Below are 23016 nucleotides of genomic sequence, written 5' to 3'. Positions count from 1 at the left end.
AGGATCACTTGCACTTTTTTTAAAAATTCAGTTTTGTTGAGAGATATTCACATACCATACAATCATCCATGGTGTACAATCAACTGTTCACAGTACCATCATGTATCTGTGATTCATCACTCCAATCTATTTTTGCACATTTTCCTTACACCAGAAAGAATCAAAATAAGAATAAAAAATAAAAATAAAAAAGAACGCCCAAATCCCCCCATCCCACCCTATTTTTCATTTAGTTTTTGTCCACATTTTTCTACTCATCCATTCATATACTGGATAAAGGGAGTGCGATCCACAAGGTTTTCACAATTGTACTGTCACCTCTTGTAAGCTACATTGTTATACAATCATCTTCAAGAGTCAAGGCTACTGGGTTGGAGTTTGTAGTTTCAGGTATTTACTTCTAGCTATTCCAATACATTAAAACCTAAAAAGTGTTATCTATATAGTGCGTAAGAATGTTCACCAGATTGAACTCTCGACTCCATTTGAAATCTTTGAGCCACAGAAGCTTTATTTCGTTTCATTTCACATCCCCCTTTTGGTCAAGATGTTCTCAATCCCATGATGCTGGGCCCAGATTCATCCCCCGGAGTCATATCCTGCGTTGCCAGGGAGATTTACACCCCTGGGAGTCAGGTCCCACATAGAGGTGAGGGCAGCGAGATCACCCACCAAGGTGACTTAGTTAGAGAGAGGGGGCCACATCTGAGCAACAAAGAGGCACTTGGGGAGACTCTTAGGCACAATTATAAGCAGGTTTAGCCTCTCCTTGCAGCCACCAGTTTCATAGGGGCAAGCCCCAAGACAGAGGGCTTAGCACATCAAGCTGTCAGTCCCCAGTGTTTGTGAGAACATCAGCAACAATCCAGGTGAGGAATCACTTGGATTTTTAAGCCTTCAACTTAAAAATCATTAACTGATAAGAACAGCATGTAATCAATTTATATTGATTTTAATTTATGTAAAAACCAGGTACTGTTACACTTAAAGTTTTTGTTTTATCCTCATAAGGAAAATTAAAGGGAATTTTGTGTGTTTAGTTTAAATTATTGCCTTTTTGTTGTTATTTTTGTTGCTAGTGGATGCTTTTTCATAAGACATCTGTGGGTTATTTTTTTAAAAAATAAATAGTATTTTATTTATTCATTTGTTTTAAAATTTTGGTGAATTTGGCAGATTGAGCTGGTTCTGTTGAATGGAGAGAAATTAGTTTTGAGACTTCCAATTTTCAGACATTATTAACTAATAAAGGTAAGTGTTTTCTTTACTTTTTATTACAAAAATTACCAAATATGCAGAGATTTAGAAAAAATAGTACAATGAACACACATAATCCAACCTCTTTAATCAATATTTATCTTTGCCATCTTTGTTTCATCTACTGATCTTTTTTTTTTTTCTTGGACTATTTTAAAGTAAATCGCCCCCAGCACTTCTAAATACATCTCCCCCCAAAATGAGGGCATCTTCTTACATAATCAGTTTCCATTTTTTCCCACTTAATAAATTAATAGTAATTCCTTAATATTACCTATTACCCAGTTCATATTCAAATTACAACCTTGTTTTTAATAGTTTATTTTTTTCCAATTTAGGAATCCAAATAAGGAACACATGTTACAATTGTTAAGTCTCCAACCTCTTTTAATCTAGAAGAGCCTCCTTCACCCCACTGTTTTTTTCCATGCTGTTGACTTTTCCAAGAGTCTTGGCCAGTTGTGTTATAGAATGTTCCAAATGCTGGATTTATTTGATTATTTCCTCATGGTGATTTAACTTGTTCCTCTATCTTCTGTGTATGCTATAATTCTAAAGTCTTGTTTAGATTAGAATATCCCATACCTGAGGCTATGTACTTCATGCTGCATGATGTCAGGAATGCATTAAACCTGGTTGTCCCACTATTAGTGACGTCAAGATCGATCGCTTAGCTAATGGGTGGCAACCACAGCTGTTTTCACTACTACATTTTCCCTTTGACAATTTGCAAATTATCAGCAGAGTTATAATTTGGTACCATATAAATGTCCAGTTCACCAAGTTAGCTTTTTTTTTTTTTTAAACCTAACTGATTTTGCTTTTGATATGTTTAACTTTCTATTTTGAAATAATCTTAAACTTACAGTACAGTTGCAAAAGTAATACAAAACCCATACAGAGAACTCTAACATACCCCAATCCCAGATACACAAAGATCCCCCCAATTTTAACATTTTGCTACCTTTGCCATATCATTCTACTTAATCTATCTATCTATCTATCTATCTATCTATCTTTTATATAATTTTCTGAACATTTGAGAGCAAGTAGCACACATCATACTCCTTGAACACATAATATTTTCATGAGCATATCCTATGAACAAGGATACTCACTTATCCTTGTTATCACCTTAAGTGTAGTTATCAAGTTCAGGAAATTTAACATGGATATAAAGTATATATTCTATATTGCAATTTCTTTTAATTTTCCAGTAATGTCCTTTTGAGAATTTTCTCCCATTCTTAGATCCCACCCAGCATCATGTATTGATTCAGTTGTCATGCTATTATATCTTTAGTTTCTCTCTCTTTTTTTAAATTGTGGAAACATACAACATAAAACTTCCCATTCCACCCACTCCCAAGCATACCATTTAGTGGGATTAATCACTTCATAATGTTGCAGTACCCTTACCAACATCCAATACTAGAACTTTCCCTTCTCCCCACGCAGAAACTCCACATTAATTTTGTATTAACTCCCAATTGTCCTTGCCCCCCCCCCACTGGTAGCCCATACTGTACTTTCATCTCTATGAGTTTGCATATTCTCTGACATTTTCTTTGTGGTTACTGTTCCAGTGTGCTAATGCTGCTGTTTTGCAAAACACCAGAAATGGATTGGCTTTTATAAAGGAGGATTATTTGGTTACAAAGTTACAGTCTTAAAGCCATTAAGTGCCCAAGGTAAGGCATCAACAATAGGTTGCCTCCACTGGAGAAAGGCCATTGGAATCTGGAAAACCTCTGTTAGCTGGGAAGGCATGTGGCTGGAGTTTCCTTGCTCCCAAGTTGTGTTTCAAAACGGCATTCTCCAAAATGTTGCTCTTGGGGCATTTTGTCCTCTCTTAGCTGCTGCTCCTCTGAAGTCCTTCTGTTAGTGAGCCCCTTTATAAGATTCCAGTGAACTAATCAAGGCCCATGCTGAATGGGCAGGGACACACCTCCACGGAAACATTCCATCAGAAGTCACACCTTAACAAAAGGTGTCACTCACAGTTGGGTGAGTCACATCTCCATGGAAACAACCTAATCCCAGTATCCCATGAGATTGGATTAAAAGATCATGGCTTTTTCTTGGGGGATATAATATATCCAAACTGGCACAGTTACCATGGAGCTTAAATTTAATATTCTATGTCTATAGCAATATTCTATGTCTATAGCAAACTATGGTATAGTTTGATACCAGCTCAACAACTTCAATAGCATACATAAACTATGTTCCTATACCCCTCTCTTCCTCCACCTTTAGGTAGCTAAGATTATGAATTAAATATTTATACATTATAAGCCTGTTACCATTGATTTATCATTTTATGCATTTGTCTTTTAGGAAGTAAAAATAGAATTACAAATAAAAACTGTTAGTTCTGGCATTTATATTTACCCATGTCATTATCTTTACTGAAAGTTTTTATTTCTTCATGTGGATTCAGTTAATTGCCCAGTGTCCTTTCTTTCAACCTGCAGAATTCCCTGGAGTATTTCTTATGGGACCAGTCTAGTAGTGACAAGTCCCTCAGGTTTTGTTTATCTGGGAATATCTTAATTCTTCTCTAATTTTTTTTTTAAATCTTCATTTTATTGAGATATATTCACATACCACGCAGTCATACAAAACAAATCGTACGTTCGATTGTTCATAGTACCATTACATAGTTGTACATTCATCACCTAAATCAATCCCTGACACCTTCATTAGCACACACACAAAAATAACAAGAATAATAATTAAAGTGAAAAAGAGCAATTCAAGTAAAAAAGCACACTGGGTACCTTTGTCTGTTTGTTTGTTTGTTTCCTTCCCCTATTTTTCTACTCATCCATCCATAAACTAGACAAAGTGGAGTGTGGTCCTTATGGCTTTCCCAATCCCATTGTCACCCCTCATAAGCCACATTTTTATACAATTGTCTTCGAGATTCATGGGTTCTGGGTTGTAGTTAGATAGTTTCAGATATCTACCACCAGCTACCCCAATTCTTTAGAACATAAAAAGGGTTGTCTAAATTGTGCGTAAGAGTGCCCACCAGAGTGACCTCTTGGCTCCTTTTGGAATCTCTCTGCCACTGAAGCTTATTTCATTTCCTTTCACATCCCCCTTTTGGTCAAGAAGATGTTCTCCATCCCACGATGCCGGGTCTACATTTCTCCCCAGGAGTCTTATTCCATGTTGCCAGGGAGATTCACTCCCTTGGGTGTCTGATCCCACATAGTGGGGAGGGCAGTGATTTCACCTTTCAAGTTGGCTTAGCTAGAGAGAGAGGGCCACATCTGAGCAACAAAGAGGCATTCGGGAGGAGGCTCTTAGGCACAATTATAGGGAGGCCTAGCCTCTCCTTTGCAGCAACAGTCTTCCCAAGGGTAAATCCTGTGGTAGAGGGCTCAACCTATCAAACCACCAGTCTCCTATGTCTGTGGTCATGTTAGCAACCATCGAGGTGGGGTAGGCCAATACCCCTGCATTATCCACAGGCTCCTCCAGGGGGCTCTACATATTTTTTTCCTTGTTGTTGTTTTTTTTTTTTTTTTTAACTTTTTTTTAAATCAACTGTATGAAAAATAAAAAAAATACAATAAAAGAACAATTCAAAGAGACCATAACAAGGGAGTAAGAAAAAGACAGCTAACCTAAGATAACTACTTTACTTCCAACATGTTCCTACTCTACCCCAGGAAAGTTACCTAATATAGCAAGATTTCTGTGAATTTGTTCCTACTATACCCATCAGAAATTAACAGACCATAGTCATTCCTGGGCATTCCCAGAACGTTAAATTTACCCATGATAGTTTATCTGTTCTTCTGGGATTACTGTTCCCCCTTCCTTAATTGCTCTCTATTGCTAGTTCCCCTACATTCTACATTATAAACCATTTGTTTTACATTTTTCAAAGTTCACATTAGTGGTAGCATATAATATTTCTCTTTTTGTGCCTGGCTTATTTCACTCAGCATTATGTTTTCAAGGTTCATCCATGTTGTCATATGTTTCACGAGATCGTTCCTTCTTACTGCCGTGTAGTATTCCATTGTGTGTATATACCACATTTTATTTATCCACTCATCTGTTGAAGGACATTTGGGTTGTTTCCATGTCTTGGCAATTGGGAATAATTCTGCTATGAACATTGGCGTGCAGATATCTGTTCGTGTCACTGCTTTCCGATCTTCCGGGTATATACCGAGAAGTGCAATCGCTGGATCGAATGGTAACTCTATATCTAGTTTTCTAAGGAACTGCCAGACTGATTTCCAGAGTGGCCAAACCATTATACAGTCCCACCAACAATGAATAAGAGTTCCAATTTCTCCACATCCCCTCCAGCATTTGTAGTTTCCTGTTTGTTTAATGGCAGCCATTCTAACCGGTGTTAGATGGTATCTCATTGTGGTCTTAATTTGCATCTCTCTAATAGCTAGTGAAGCTGAACATTTTTTCATGTGTTTCTTGGCCATTTGTATTTCCTCTTCAGAGAACTGTCTTTTCATAGCCTTTGCCCATTTTATAATTGGGCTGTCTGTACTATTGTCATTGAGTTGTAGGATTTCTTTATATATGCAAGATACCAGTCTTTTGTCAGATACATGGTTTCCAAAAATTTTTTCCCATTGAGTTGGCTGCCTCTTTACCTTTTTGAGAAATTCCTTCAAGGTACAGAAACTTCTAAGCTTGAGGAGTTCCCATTTATCTATTTTTTCTTTTGTTGCTTGTGCTTTGGGTGTAAAGTCTAGGAAGTGTCTGCCTGATACAAGGTCTTGAAGATGTTTTCCTACATTATCTTCTAGGAGTTTTATGGTACTTTCTTTTATATTGAGATCTTTCATCCATTTTGAGTTAATTTTTGTGTAGGATGTGAGGTAGGGGTCCTCTTTCATTCTTTTGGATATGGATATCCAACTCTCCCAGCCCCATTTGTTGAAGAGACCATTATGACCCAGTTCAGTGACTTTGGGGGCCTTATCAGACATTAGTCGGCCACAGATCTGGGGGTCTATTTCTGAATTCTCAATTCGATTCCATTGATCTATATATCTATCTTTGTGCCAGTACCATGCTGTTTTGGCAACTGTGGCTTCATAATAAGCTTCAAAGTCAGGGAGTGTAAGTCCTCTGACTTCATTTTTCTTTTTTAGAGTGTCTTTAGCAATTTGAGGCATCTTCCCTTTCCAAATAAATTTGATAACTAGCTTTTCCAAGTCTGCAAAGTAGGTTGTTGGAATTTTGATTGGGATTGCATTGAATCTGTAGATGAGTTTCGGTAGAATTGACATCTTAATGACATTTAGCCTTCCTATCCATGAACATGGAATATTTTTCCATCTTTTAAGGTCCCCTTCTATTTCTTTTAGTAGAGTTATGCAGTTTTGTTTGTATAGGTCTTTTACATCTTTGGTTAAGTTTATTCCTAGGTACTTGATTTTTTTAGTTGCTATTGAAAATGGCATCTTTTTCTTGAGTGTCTCTTCAGTTTGTTCATTTCTAGCATATAGAAACATTACTGACTTATGTGCATTAATCTTTTATCCCGCTACTTTGCTAAATTTGTTTATTAGCTCTAGTAGCTGTATCGTCGATTTCTCAGGGTTTTCCAGATATAAGATCATATCATCTGCAAACAATGACAGTTTTACTTCTTCTTTTCCAGTTTGGATGCCTTTTATTTCTTTGTCTTGCTGGATTGCCCTGGCTAGCACTTCCAGCACAATGTTGAATAAGAGTGGTGACAGCAGGCATCCTTGTCTTGTTCCTGATCTTAGAGGGAAGGCTTTCAGTCTCTCACCATTGAGTACTATGCTGGCTGTGGGTTTTTCATATATGCTCTTTATCATATTGAGTAAGTTACCTTCAATTTCTACCTTTTGAAGTGTTTTTATCAAAAACAGATGTTGGATTTTGTCAAATGCTTTTTCAGCATCTATTGTGATGATCAATTGATTTTTCCCTTTCGAATTGTTAATGTGTTGTAATACATTAATTGATTTTCTTATGTTGAACCATCCTTGCATGCCTGGAATGAACCTCACTTGGTCATGGTGTATGATTTTTTTAACGTATCTTTGAATTTGATTTGCAAGTATTTTGTTGAGGATTTTTGCATCTATATTCATTAGGGAGATTGGCCGGTAGTTTTTCTTTTTTGTAGCATCTTTGCCTGGTTTTGGTATTAGATTGATGTTAGCTTCATAAAATGAGTTAGGTAGTGTTCCATTTTCTACAGTGTTTTGAAAGAGTTTGAGTAAGATTGGTGTCAGTTCTTTCTGGAAAGTTTGGTAGAATTCCCCTGTGAAGCCATCTGGCCCTGGGCATTTATTTGTGGGAAGATTTTTGATGACTGATTGGATCTGTTTGCTTGTGAAGGGTTGGTTGAGGTCTTCTATTTCTTCTCTGGTCAGTCTAGGTTGTTCATATGTTTCCAGGAAATTGTGCATTTCCTCTACATTATCCAGTTTGTTGTCATACAGTTGTTTATAGTATCCTCTTATAATTTTTTAATTTCTTCAGGATCTGCAGTTATGTCACCTTTTTCATTCATTATTTTGTTTATATGGGTCTTCTCTCTTTTTGATTTTGTCAGTCTAGCTAGGGGCTTGTCAATCTTGTTGATCTTCTCAAAGAACCAACTTTTGGTGATATTTATCCTCTCTATTGTTTTTTTGTTCTCTACGTCATTTATTTCTGCTTTAATCCTTGTTATTTCTTTTCTTGTACTTGGTTTACGATTGGTTTGCTGTTCATTTTCTAGCTTCTTCAGTTGATCCATTAGTTCTTTGATTTTGGCTCTTTCTTCCTTTTTAATATATGCATTTAGTGCTATAAATTTCCCCCTCAGCACTGCTTTTGCTGCATCCCATAGGTTTTGGTATGTTGTGTTCTCATTTTCATTCATCTCTATATATTTAGCAATTTCTCTTGCTATTTCTTCTTTAACCCACTGATTGTTTAGGAGTGTGTTGTTTAACCTCCAGGTATTTGTGAATTTTCTAAGTCTCTGATGGTTATTGACTTCTAATTGTATTCCATTGTGGTCAGAGAATGTGCTTTGAATAATTTCAATCTTTTAAATTTATTGAGCCTTGTTTTATGTCCCAGAATATGATCTATTCTGGAGAAAGTTCTGTTAGCACTAGAGAAGAATGTGTATCCTGGTGATTTGGGATGTAATGTTCTATATATGCCTGTTAAATCTAATTCATTTATCAGAGTGTTTAGGTTTTCAATTTCCTTATTGGTCTTCTGTCTGGTTGATCTATCTATAGGAGAGAGTGATGTGTTGAAGTCTCCCACAATTATTGTGGAAACATCAATTGCTTTCTTTAGTTTTGCCAGTGTTTCTCTCATGTATTTTGTGGCACCTTGATTGGGTGCATAGACATTTATGATTGTTATTTCTTCTTGTTGAATTGCCCCTTTTATTAGTATGTAGTGGCCTTCTTTGTCTCTCAAAACATCCCTGCATTTAAAGTCTATTTTATCTGAGATTAATATTGCTACACCTGCTTTCTTTTGGCTGTAGCTTGCATGAAATATTTTTTTCATCTTTTCACTTTCAATTTCTTTGTGTCCTTGTGTCTAAGATGAGTCTCTTGTATGCAACATATTGATGTTTCATTTTTTTTGATCCATTCTGTGAATCTATATCTTTTAATTGGGGAGTTTAATCCATTTACATTCAATGTTATAACCATGAAGGCATTTCTTGAATCAGCCATCTTATCCTTTTGTTTATGTTTGTCATGTATATTTTTCCCCTCTCTCTGTTAATATCCTTTAATGTACCCATACTGAATCTCTTTACTACTGAACCTTTCTCCAAGTCTCTCTCTCCTTTCTTTGTTTCTGTCTGTAGGGCTCCCTTTAGTATCTCCCGTAGGGCAGGTCTCTTGTTAGGGAATTCTCTCAACATTTGTTTGCCTGTGAAAAATTTAAGCTCTCCCTCAAATTTGAAGGAGAGCTTTGCTGGATAAAGTATTCTTGGTTGGAAATTTTTCTCACTCAGAATTTTAAATATATCGTGCCACTGCCTTCTTGCCTCCATGGTGGCTGCTGAGTAGTCAGTACTTAGTCTTATGCTGTTTCCTTTGTGTGTGGTGAATTGCTTTTCTCTTGCTGCTTTCAGAACTTGCTCCTTCTCTTCCGTGTTTGACAGCATGATCAGAATATGTCTCAGAGTGGGTTTATTTGGATTTATTCTATTTGGAGTTCGCTGAGCATTTATGATTTGTGTATTTATGGTGTTTAGAAGATTTGGGAAATTTTCCCCAAGAATTACTTTGAATACTTCTCCTAGACCCTTACCCTTTTCTTCCCCTTCTGGAACACCAATGAGTCTTATATTCGGACATTTTATATTATCTATCATATCCCTGAAGTCCGTTTTGATTTTTTTGATTTTTTCCCCATTCTTTCTTTTGTGCTTTCATTTTCCATTCTGTCATCTTCCAGGTCACTGATTCATTGTTCAGCTTCCTCTAGTCTTGTACTATGCATATCCAGAGTCTTTGTAATTTGGTCAACAGTTTCTTTAATTTCCATAAGATCATCTATTTTTTTTATTTAGTCTTGCAATGTCTTCTTTCTGCTCTTCTAGGGTCTTCTTGATATCCTTTGTATCCTGTACTATGGTCACATTGTTCATCTTTAGTTCTTTGATTAGTTGCTCTGTGTACTTTGTCTCTTCTGATCTTTTGATTTGGGTGCTTGGGCTTGGGTTATCCATATCGTCTGGTATTTTCATATGCTTTATAATTTTCTGTTGTTTTTGTCCTCTTGGCATTTGCTGAACTTGATAGGGTTCTTTTAGGATTTGTAGACCAATTGTAGTCCTTATCTCTAATTCATCAGATCTACAGCTTCGTGGAGTACACTTTCTGTAACTAACCAGCAGGTGGCGTCCACGAGCCACCTGTTCTCCACAAGCCAGTTCTCCCCTGCTTTGCCTTTGTGGTGAGTGGGGGAGTGAATCTTGTGGGGTCCAATTGGTGTACCAAGCTTGCATGTGTATTTGGTGTTGCCCGCCCTGTATATGGGGCGTGTGTCTAGGTGGTCAGGGAGGGGGGGTGGCTCTAACAATCAAATCTCCCTGGTGTTCCCTGAGTTTTAAAGCTGCTGCAATAGTCTAATCCTTCAGTTCAGTCCTGCCACAGTTTGTCTCTGCCACTGACCCACAAGTCCTTGGTTTTGGCGTGTGGCTCCTGAGACTTGCGTGTGGGTCCCTCTTCCAGGCCGTGCACCCCCTGGTCCTCTGTTGAGGGATGACTGTGCTATGTCACAGGTGAGTGCCGTCCCCCCAGGGCAGTTCTGGGCTGCTGGGCTGAGTAGGGAGGCTCCCAGTCTGCTGAAATGATGGCTGAATGGGGCTTTGTTAATTCACACTGCTCCACCTTCCCAACTCTGGGACAACCAGCTGAGGGTGCAGGGAAGGCTAATGTCCACGCCCAGTTTTGTGGTGTGTGCCTGTTATTTGAAGCACTTCTGTCACACTGGGTTGTCTGGGGCACCTCTGGGCTATGGGGCTGGCAATGGGCAGGAGTGTTTCCTGTCCACCAGGATGATGGCTGTGAGCAGACACCCCCCTTTTCTTGGGAAGTTGTGGTGTTTAGTGAGTTTTCTCAGCCAGTGGATTATTGCCTTTTGTCTCAGAGCTCCCTTAGCTCTGCTCTTGTCTTGACCTGCCCAAATTACAAATCTTTGATGCTTTCTGTATTGGGCTTCTTAGAGTAATTGTTTTAGAAACAGAAAAAAAAAAAAAAGGTAAAAAAAAAAAAAAGGCCTCCTCACAGATCTAATGGGTTATTTAAATGCTAAGAGGGAAAGCAATTAGGGCCATTAAGGAAAGATCCAGGGGGCAGAGAGATCAGTTTTTCTTCGGGATTTGCATATGAGCCTCAGGGCCTGAGCTCTGCCCTTCCCCTCTCTATGATCACCAGAACTCCCAAAATCCTCCACTTTTATTTTGGAGTTTTTCTTTGCTGTTTTTTGCTGTGCCTGTCTCCTCTCTGCTGGGCTGGCTCTCAGATTCTCTGGTGTCTGGTCTCAGTCTATCTATGGTTGGAGTTTGGATTAGTAGAATGAGTTTCCAATAATAGCTACCACTGCAGTTCTCCCTTCTTCTTCCCAGCACTGACGGCCCCTCCTCCCACAGGACTGAGCCTGGCAGGGAGGGGCGCAGGTCCCCTGGCCGCAAAAACTTACAGATTTCACTGAACTCAGCCGTTCGACGTGTTCATGAGTGTCGTATGAAGTATGCCCAAAGTCAAATTGCTCTGTGGTGTTCAGTCCACGCATTTCCTGGCTTTCTACCTACTTTCCTGGAGGAGTAACTAAAACATACAGCCCATCAATCCGCCATCTTGCCCCACCTCCTTCTGTCATTTTTGAAAGACAGTTCTTCCAGAGGTAAAATTCTTATTTGGCAATTTTCTTGCTTTCAGCATTTTAAATATGTCTTCCCACTCCCTTCTTGCTTACATAGTTTCCAATGAGAAATCAGCACTTAATTTTATTGAGGCTCCCTTGTATGTGACATGTTGCTTCTCCTTGCAGCTTTCAGAATCCTTCTACTTTTGGCGTTTGGCAGTTTGATTATAAAATGCATAGTGTGGGTCTATTTGTGTTTATCCTATTTGGAGTTCATTGAGCATCTTGGATGTGTATATTCATGTCTTTCATTAAATTTGGGAAATTTTCAGTCATTATTTCTTTGAATATTCTCTCTGCCCCTTTCTCTCTTACTTCTCCTTCTGGGTTTCCCTCAAGCTTTGTTCACTTTTCTTCATTCTTTCTTCTTTCTGCTCCGCAGGCTGGATTATTTCAACTGTCTTATCTTCAAGTTCACTGATTCTTTCCTCTGCCAACTCCAATCTGCTGTGGAATCACTAGGGAATTTGTAATTTCCATTAAAAATACTGTGGTCTTCAGCTCTGTTTTGTTCCTGTTCATAATTTCCATCTCTTTATTGATATTCTATGTGTTCATCTATCATTTTCATGGTTTCCTTTAATTCTTTGTCCATGCTTTCTTTAAGGTCTTTGAGCATATATAACACCATTTTCTAGTCTTTGTCTGGAATGTACTAGGTCTGATCCTTCTCATTGACGGTTTCTAATGTTTTAGTTTTCTCCTTTACCTGGGCTAAGTGATGGCCCAATGATGACTTCCTCTTTCTTTATATGCTTTGTAATATTTTGTTGAAACCTAGGCATTTTGATGTTTAACTGTGTTATACCTGGAATTCAGACTCTGAGACATTTGCTCCTTAAGCTTTTATCCAGCTAGTGCTAAGACAGAGCTTTCCTTGAATGCCAGCAGCCAACAAAAAATAAAATAAAATAAAGGAAAAAAAGGAAGCACTTTTCCTGTCTTTGAAGTTTGACCTGCGAGAGTGCTTTTCTTCAGAGGTAATCCATACAATGAATTTGGAGAATAGCTGAAGGGCAAAACTTGTGGCCTTTCCTGATCCTTTCTGTACATGCTTTTGTTCTTGGACATGCATGTGTAGCCCTAGGAATTCCATGTACACATATACAAGTGTCCCCTCTTCCCTAGGAAACAGTTTTTTGAGGTGCTGGGCATTGCACTGAATGTCCTGCAACCAGCAATGCCTTGCCCCAGGCAATACAACTTGATTGTTCTCCCACAACATTCTGTGGGAGAGCTTGGTAAGCCACCTTCTACATGCAGAGCAAGTTCTGGGACAGAGAGTCTCTCAGACCATATTGGGTCAGATATACATGATCCTATATGTGCACTAGGGTTACTCTGCTCCCTCCAGAGCTGGAACCAGGGATCTACATCAAGAACACAGGTCAGTTCAGTTCTGTGCTGAGAAATAGAGGGGCCAACCATGGTGCCATGAGATCCTACAACTTTTTTTTTTGTATTAGAGAATTGTGGGTTTACAGAAAAATCATGAATAAAATATAGGATTGCCATATACCACTTGTGCCAGTTTGGATATATTATGTCCCCCACGAAGCCATGATCTTTTAATCCAATCTGTGGGTTTCCATGGAGATGTAACTTACTCAACTGTAGGTGACACATTTGATTAGATTATTTCCATCACAGGCCCACAGAGCTGCTGATGCTTTGTGATGCTAGCCCAGAGTTTGCTCCAGAGAAGCTAAGAGAGACAAGCCCAGAGACATTCTGGAGAAAGCCATTTTGAAATGAGAACCCAGGAGCAGACACAAGCCACATGCCTTCCCAGCTAACAGGGGTTTTCTGGATGCCATTGACTGTTCTTCAGTGAAGTTACCCTATTGTTGGTGCCTTAGTTTGGACATATTTATGACCTTAAGACTGTAACTTTGCAACCAAATGACCCCCTTTATAAAAGCTGATCCATTTCTAGTGTTTTGCATAAAGGCAGCTTTAGCAAACCGGAATACCACCCTACCATCAATATCTTGCGTCAGTGTGGAACCATTTGTTACAATTGATGATTGCACATTTTAATAATTATGCTATTAATTAAAGTCCATGGTTTAACTCAGGGTTCACTGTTTGTGTAACATAATTCCATGGATTTTTTTTTTTAGAATTTTTATTCTGTTACCATGCATACAATCTAACATTTCCCCTTTTAATCATATTCAGTTAATATTTCAGTGCTGTTAATTGTATTCATGATGTTGTGCTAACATCACTACCATCTCTTAACAAAACATTTCAATCATTTTAAATAGAAACATTGTATATTTTAAGCCTTAACTTCCCATTCCCTATTCTCATTCTGTTCCCCGGTAAACTATATTCTAGATTCTGACTCAATGAGTTTGCTTATTTTAATTGTTTCAAAACAGTAAGATAGATAATACAACATTTGTCCTTTTGTATCTACCTTATTTCACTCAACATGATGTCTTCAAGTTTCATCCATGTTGTCATGTGTATCAGAACTTCATTCCTTTTTATGGTTGAATAATATTCCATTGTGTGTATATACCACATTTTGTTTATCCATTAATTGTTGATGGACACTTGAGTTGCTTCCATCTTTTGGCAATTATGGATAATGACACCAAGAGCATCGGTGTACAAACATCTGTTTGAGTCCCTGCTTTCAGTTCATTTGGGATTGCCAGGTCATATGGTAGTTCTAGCCTTAGCTTTCTGAGGAACTGCCAAACTGTCTTCCACAGCAGCTGCACCATTTTACATTGCCACCATCAATGAATGAGTGTTCCTATTTCTCCATATCCTCTCCAACACTTGCTATTTTCCATTTTTAAAAAATTGCCACCATTCTAATGGATGTGAAATGGTATCTTATGGTTTTGATTTGCATTTCCCTAATGGCTAATGATGTTGAACATCTTTTCATGTGCTTTTTGGCCATTTGTGTCTCTTCTTTGGTAAAAAGTCTGTTCAAGTCTTTTTCCCATTTTTAAATTGGGCTGTTTGTCTTTTTGTTGTAAAGTTGAAGGATTTCTTTGTATATTCTGGATATTAATACTTTATAGATATGTGGTTTCTAAGTATTTTTTCACATTGTATATGTTGTCATTTTACTTTCATAATAAAATCCTTTGAGGAGCAAAAGTTTTTAATTTTCCTTTCCTTTTGGTGGCACGCAGCATCAAGATGGCAGTGCAAATTTCCTAGAAAAGGAAGGTTGTTGATGGCATCTTTATTCCTGAACTGAGTGAATTTCACACTCAGGAGCTAGTTAAAGATGGCTACTCTTGAGTTGAGGTTCAAGTTATACCAACCAGGACAGAAATCATTACTCTGGCCACCAGGATGCAGAATGTTCTTGGATGATAAAGGCTGGCAGATCCAGGAATTGACTGCTGTAGTTCAGAAGAAGTTTGGCTTATTTGAGGGCAGTGTAGAGCTTTATGCTGAAAAGGTGGCCACAAGGGGTCTCTGTCCCATTGCCCAGGCACAGTCTCTTCATTACAAACTCCTAGGAGGCCTTGCTGTGTGGTGGGCCTGCTATGGTATGCTGCTTTCATCATGGAGGGTGGGACAAGGGGCTGCAATGTCATGGTGTCTAGGCAACTCCAAGGACAGAGGACAAATCTGTGGTTTGTGAACAGCCTAATGATCTACAGTTGGGACCCTGTTAACTACTATGTTGATACCACCATGCACCATGTGCTGCTCAGAAAGGGTGTGCTGGTCATCAAATTGAAGATCATGCAGTCCTGGGACCCAAGTGGTAAGAGTGGTTCTAAGAAGCCCCTCCCTGAACATATGAGCATTGTGGAACCCAAAGATGAGATCCTGCCCACAACTTCCATCTCAGAGCAGATAGGTAGGAAGCCAGAGCTGCCTTCCACGCCCCAGCCAGGTCCTACTGCATAAAAGGGTTTCCTTGGCAGTTGAATTTGGAGCCTGGATGTGCTTTTTAAAAACTTTTAATAAAACTTTTTAAAACTTTACAGCCTGAATTGACTGTATTCCCAGTGTTCAGACTGAGGATCATGTTGGCCCATGAGAGCTTTGATGCTTGTCTTTACTTGATTAGTGCTTAGGGTCACCAGGCTCAAGATGTTTCTGTGTGTTCTCTAAAGCCCTCTTGGTTTGCAGAGCTAACCAGAGAATAACTGGGGTGGTAAATCTGGTGACAAAGAATTTTGGTTGCCAGCAGGGCAGCACCTTGATTAACAGACCTGTAGCTCAGGGTTATAGGATCAGAAATGGGATATACACATATGTGTGTGTGTGTGTGTGTGTGTGTGTGTGTGTGTGTATTATTATTATTATTATTTGATTGTAACTCCTCATCCCACCCCACTCCCAGGCCTCTGGTAACCTCTAATCAATTTTCTATGAATTTGCCTCTTCTAGATATTTCATATAAGTGGAATCATAATATTTGTCTATTTGTGTCTGGCTCACTTCATGCAACATGAAGTCTTCAAGGTTCCATCCATGTTGTAGCATGTACCAGAACTTTATTTTTATTTACCGCTGAATAATATTCCATTGTATGTTTGTGCCACATTTTGTTTATTCATTCATCTGCTGGTAGACACTTAGGTTGTTTCCACCTTATGGGTATTGTGAATAATACTATTACTAATGGTATACAAGTAATATATTTTTAGGATGACTTTTCCTAATGAATAAGGAAATAGGTACTGCATTAGTTATTATATTTTGGGTAATACTATGTTCTAAGTGTCATGCATTACATACATTCTCTTGTAACCCTCAACATCTCTAAAGTGTAAAGGGAATTTGCTGTCACTGAAGTATAAAAAGCATTTTTTAAAAGTATAAAAAGTATTTTGACATTTAAATTGTCAAAAAAAGTTTTAAATTTTGATGAGGTCCCATTTATCTCTTTTTTGTTTTGTTGCTTGTGCTTTGGGTGTAAATTCTAAGAAATCATTGCCTAACACTAGGTCCTGAAGATGCTTCTCTACAGTTTTTTCTAGGAGTTTGATAGTTCTACCTCTTATATTAAGGTCTTTGTTCCATTTTGAGTTAATTTTTGTTTATGGTGTGAGGTAGGGGCCCTCCTTTTTATTGCAAATGGAAATGCAGTTTTCCCAGTACTGTTTGTTGAATAGATTATTTTTCCCAATTGGGTAGTCTTTGCCACCTCGTCAAAAATCAGTTAGCCATAAATGTGAGGGTTGATTTCTGCTCTCAATTATATTCCTTTGTTCTATACTTCTGTTCTTGTGCCAGTACCATACTGTTTGGATTACTGTGGCTTTGTAATAAGTTTTAAGATCAGAAAGTGTGAGTCCTCTGACTTCATTCTTCTTTTTCAGGGTGGCTTTAGTTATTTGGGGCCACTTACCCTTCCATATAAGTTTGATGATTGCTTTTTCCATTTCTGCAAAGTGGATGTTGGAATTTTGATGCAGCTTGCATTGAATCTATAAATTGCTTTGGATATTACTGACATATTGACACTAGTTAGTCTTCTAATCCATGAACATGGGATATTCTTCCATTTATTTAGGTCAGCTTTGATTTCTTTTAGCAGTATTTTGTAGTTTTCTGTGTACAAATCCTTTAACAGCCTTGGTTAGATTTATTCCTTGGTATTTGATTCTTTTAGATGCTGTTGTAAATGGATTGTTTTTTCTTAATTTCTTCTTTGGTTGTTCATTCTTGCATATAGAAACATTAATGATTGTTGAGTGTTGATCTTGTACCTTGCCACTTTGTTGAATTCATTTATTAGCCCCAGGAGCTTTGTTGTGGATTTTTCAGGATGTTCTGTGTATAGGATCATATCATCTGCAAATAGGGACAGTTTTACTTCTTCCTTTCCAACTCAGATGCTTTGTATTTCTTTTTCTTGCCTAATTGCTCTGGCCAACTACCTCAGTGCAATGCTGAATAACAGTGGTGACAGTGGGCATCTGTCCTGGTTTGAATCTATTATGTACCCCAGAAAAGCCATGTTCTTTCAATCCAATCTTGTGGGGGCAGATCTTCTGTGGGTGAGACTTTTTGATTAGGTTGTTTCCATGGAGATATGACCCTATCCATTCAAGGTGGGTTGTAATTCCCTTGCTGGGGTCTTCTATAAGAGGATAAAAGGTGGAAACATTTTAAAGAGAGCTCAGAGAAGCTAAGATATGTAATCCAGGATTTGCCCCCAGGGGTAGCTAAGAGAGAAGTGAAGAGAGACTTTTGGAGAAAGCTATTTTGAAACCAGAAGCTGGGAGAGAAGGGCCAGCAGATGTCACTATGTGCCTTCCCATGTGACAGAGAAAGCCCAGATGCCATCAGCCTTCCCTCAGAGAAGGTATCTACATCTTGATGCCTTAATTTGGACATTTTCATGGCCTTAGAACTGTAAATTTGTGAACTAATAGACTCCCACTATAAAAGCCAATCCATTTCTGGTATTTTGCATTCTGGCAGCTTTAGCATGCTTGTCTTGTTCCTGATCTTAGACGGAAAGCTTTCAGTCTATCACCCTTAAGTAGGATGCTAGCTGTGGGCTTTTCATACATGCCGTTTATCATGTTGAAGAAGTTTCCTTCTCTTCTTAATGTTCTGTGTTTTATTTCGTCAAATGCCTTTGCTGCATCAATTAGATGATTATGTGTTTTTCCTTCCTCATTCTGTTAATGTAGTGTATTACATTAATTGATTTTCTTATATTGAACCACTTCTGCATACCAATCCCACTTGACCACGGTGTGCAATTCTTTTAATATGCTCTTGGATTTAGCTTGCCAGTATTTTGTTGAGGATTTTTGTGTCTGTATTCATAAGTGATATTGGTCTGTAGTTTTCTTTTCTTGTGGTACCTTTATCTGGCTTTGGTGTGAGGGTGATGTTGGCCTCATACAATGAGTTAGGGAGTGTTCCTTCCTCTTCAATTTTTTGGAAACATTTGGGCAGAATTGGAGTTAAGTCTTCCTGGAATGTTTCATAGAATTCCCCTGTGAAGCCACCTGGTCCTGAGCTTTTCTTTGTTGGGAGGTTTTTGATGACTGAGTCAATCTCTTTACTAGTACTTGGTTTGTTGAGACCTTCTATTTCTGCCTGACCCAGTATAGGTAGTTTGTGTATTTTTAGGATTTGTCCATTTCATCTAGTTTATCTAATTTATTGACATGTAGTTATTCATAGGATGCTGGTATAGTCCTTTTTATTTCACCAGATTTGGTAATAGTGTCTCTCTTCTCATTTCTGATTTTTGTTATTTGTATACTGTCTATTTTTCTTTGTCAGTTTGGCTAAAGATTTGTCAATTTTATTCATCTTTTCAAATAACCAACTTTTGGTTTTGTTGATTCTACTTTTTTTGTTTTCAATTTCATTTATCTCCCCTCTAATTTCTGTTATTTCTTTCTTTCTGCCCACTTTGAGTTTCATTTGCTCTTCTTTTTCTAGTTTTTCCAGTTTTGATACTCATTCTCTGATTTGATGTCTTTCTTCTTTTTTAATATAAGCATTTAGAGCGATACATTTCCCCATCAGCACTGCCTTCAATGCATCCCATAAGTTTTGGTATATTGATTTTCATTTTCATTTGACTCAAGAGATTTCCTAATTTTGCTTTTGATTTCCTCTTTAACCCATGGGTTAAGAGTATTGTTTTAGTTTGCTAATGCTGTGGAATGCAAAACACCAGAGATGGATTGGCTTTTATAAAAAGGGGTTTATTTGGCTATACAGTTACAGTCTTAAGGCCATAAAGTGTCCAAGGTAACACATCAGTAATCAGGTACCTTCACTGGAGGATGGCAAATGGTGTCCAGAAAACCTCTGTTAGCTGGGAAGGCACGTGGCTGGCATCTGCTCCAAAGTTCTGGTTTCAAAATGGCTTTCTCCTAGGACGTTCCTCTCTAGCAAGCTTGCTCCTCTTCAAAACGTCACTCACAGCTGCACTCCATCTAGTCTCTTTGAGTCAGCATGTTTTATATGGCTCCACTGATCAAGGCCCACCCTGAATGGGTGGGGTCACACCTCCATGGGAGTATCCCACCAAAGTCACCACCCACAGCTGGGTGGGGCACATTCCAAGCAAATCTAACCAGCACCAAAACATCTGTCCCACAAGACCACAAAGATAATGGCATTTGGGGGACACAATACATTCAAACTGGCACAAGTATATTATCTAATTTCCACATATTTGTGAATTTTCCATTTCTCCCTCTGTTATCAATTTCTAGCGTCATTCTGCTGTGGTTGGAGAATATACCTTGTTTGATTTCAGTATTTTTAAATTTACTGAGACTTGTTTTGTGACCCAACATACAGTCTATCCTGAAGAATGATACATGTGTCTAGGAAAAGAATGTGAATTCTGTGTTGGGTGAAGTGTTCTATATATGTCTGTTAGGTCTAGATGGTTTACAATATCATTCAAGTTCTGTATTTCCATATTGACTTTCTGACTATATGTTCTATCCATTATTTAGAGTGGTGTGTTAAGGTCTCCAACTATTAATATAGAACCATCAATTTCTCCCTTCACATCTGTCAGTATTTGCTTCACATATTTTGTGACTCTCCTGTTAGGTGAATATATATTTATAACTATTACATCTTCCTGTTGAATTGTTCCCTTTATAAGGATATAATGACCATCTTTGTCTCTTGTAATTGCTCTGAATTAAAGTCTATTTTGTCCCATATCTGTATAGCCACCCCAGCTCTCTTTTGGTTACTACTTGCATGGTGTATACTTTTTTCCATCCTTTCAACCTTAACTAACCTGTATTTTTGACATTAAGGTGAGTCTCTTGCAGACAGCATATAGTTGGGTTACGCTTTTTATCCATTCTGCCAATCTCTGCCTTTTGACTGGAGAGTTTAATCAATTTACATTTAAGATCACCACTGATAACACAGGACTCTCTTTTGCCATTTTGTTATTTGGCTTATTCTTATACCTTTTTTGTCCCCCACTTCATTAAATCTAGTTTTATATTTATTTGCTTTTTTGTGTGTTGTACCATATTGAGTGCCTTCTCTTTTCCATATGGATATATTTTTCATCTATTTTCCTTGTGGTTATCATGAGGTTAAAATTTAGCATCCTAGGTATATAACAATCATATTTGGTTTTTTACCAACTTAATTTCAATAACATACATATCCAGTTTTTCTGTATCTCTCTGTACCCCCACCATCTTTCTGTCCTTGCCACCACTTATATCTTTGTACACTGTATGTCCCAAAACCTAGGTTTATCATTACTTTTTATGCATTTGCATTTTAGCACCTGTAGGAAGTAAGAAGTGGAGTTACATACCACACTGCAACAATACTGGCATTTATAATTATCCAAATGGATACATTTTTCACAGGTCTTTATTTCTTTATGCTGACTTGAACCACTGTCTAACATCCTTTTCTTTTAGTCTGAAGAAATCCCTTTAGCATTGCTTTAGGACAGGTCTAGCAGTGATGAATTCCTTCAGCTTTTGTTTATCTGAGAATGGCTTAATCTCTCCCTCATTTTTTTTTTAATTCAGCTTTCTTGAGATATATTCACATACCATACAATTATCCATGGTGTACAATCAACTGTCCACAGTACCATCATACAGTTGTGCATTCATCACCACAATTTTTGGACATTTTCATTACTCCAAAAAGAATGAAAAAAAGAATGAAAAATAAAAGTAAAAAGGAATACCCAAATCATTCCATCCCCCCATCCCACCCTATTTTTCATTTAGTTTTTGTCCCCATTTTTCTACTCATCCACCCATACTCTGGATAAAGGGAGTGTGAGCCACAAGGTTTTCACAGTCACACCGTCACACCATCTAAGTTACATAATTATACAATTGTCCTCAAGAACCAAAGCAACTGGGTTGCAGTTCGACAGTTTCAGGCATTTCCTTCCAGCTATTCCAATATACTAAAACCTAAAAAGAGATACCTATATGGTGCCTAAGAATGACCTCCAGAGTGGACTGGAGATCTCTCAACCACTGATGTTTTATTTTGTTTCATTTCACTTCCCCCTTTTGGTCAAGAAGATTTTCTCAATCCCATGATGCTGGGTCCAGGATCATCCCCCAACTCATGTCCTGTGTTGCCAGGGATATTGACACACCTGGGAGTCATGTCCCATATAGGGGGAGGGCAGTGAGTTCACCTGCTGAGTGGGCTTAGAGAATGGGAGAGATCTCCCTCATTTTTGAAAGAGATTCTTACAGAATATAAAGATCTTGACTGGCAGTTGTTTTATTTCAGCACTTTAAATATTTGAACCTACTGCCTTCTTGCCTCCATGGTTTCTGATGAGAAACCAGCACTCAATCTAATTGAGACTCCTTTGTACGTAACACATTGCTTTTCTCTTGCAGCTTTCAGAACTGTCTCCTTGTTTTCTGCATTCGATAGTATAATCAATACATGATGGGTTGTATTTTTCTTCATGTTTATCCTGTTTAGTTTTCTGAGCTTCTTGGATGTGCATATTCACATCTTTTGCTAAGTTTGGGATGTCATCTGTCATCATTTCTTTGAGTATTCCTTCTATCCCTTTCTCTCTTTCTTCTCATTCTGGGATCCCATAAAGCATACATAGCTGTCTTAGGCTATTTTCACTCTAAACATTTCTTTTTCCTTTCTGCTCCTTAGCCTGACTCATTTCAAGTATCTTGTCTTCAAGTTCACTGACTCTTCTTCTTCCAGTTCCAATTTGCTCTTGAAACACTTCTGGGCATTTCTCATTTCCATTATTATGGTCTTCAACTCCAGCAGTTCTGTTTGATTCCTTTTAAAAATTTCTATCTCTTTACTTAGATGCTCATATTGTTCATTCATTGTTTTCCTGATATCCTTTAGTTCTTTCTCTGTATTTTCCTTCATCTTCTTGAGCATTTTTAAATCACTTTCTAAAAGACTTTGTTCAGTATGTCCACATTCTCATCTTTCTCGTTGATGTTTTCTGTATTTTTATCCTCTTCCTTTGGATTGACCAACATTTCCTGTTTCTTTGTTTGTCTTGTTGCACAATGTACATTTTAATACTTTCAAATGTTAACTCTGGGATTTACTTGCTGGGATGTCTATTTCTTGGTTTTGTTACCAGCTGGTGATAAGATGGAGATTTTCTTGAGCTTCAGTCTTATCAGGAAAGTCTGCCCAAGGCAAATGCAGTACACTTGTTCCTCTCTGTTTCCCTGGGCATCTGCCTTGTCTCAGTCTTTTGCCAGATTTTTGTTTCTGAGTTCCCTTGTTACAGGAGTTTTCCCTCACCATTTCTGAGGAGATAGACTTCTCTTTCCCAGGCATTTAACACAAGCAGTCCTTTGCCCCACACTGCCCCTACAGTGTTTTACCCACCTCTCA

At 38.0% G+C, this 23016-nt stretch overlaps 1 pseudogene; it reads left to right on the top strand.

Annotated features, from left to right (window-relative positions):
* The first annotated feature begins 14853 nt into the window (after positions 1-14853).
* Positions 14854-15579, top strand: LOC119528908 (annotated as a pseudogene).
* The last annotated feature ends 7437 nt before the right edge of the window (positions 15580-23016 follow it).

This window comes from Choloepus didactylus, chromosome 3, assembly GCF_015220235.1.
Source record: "Choloepus didactylus isolate mChoDid1 chromosome 3, mChoDid1.pri, whole genome shotgun sequence".
NCBI classification, from domain to species: Eukaryota; Metazoa; Chordata; class Mammalia; order Pilosa; family Megalonychidae; genus Choloepus; species Choloepus didactylus.
Note: the sequence above shows the minus strand (reverse complement) of the source record. Positions and strands in the feature narration are given on the sequence as shown.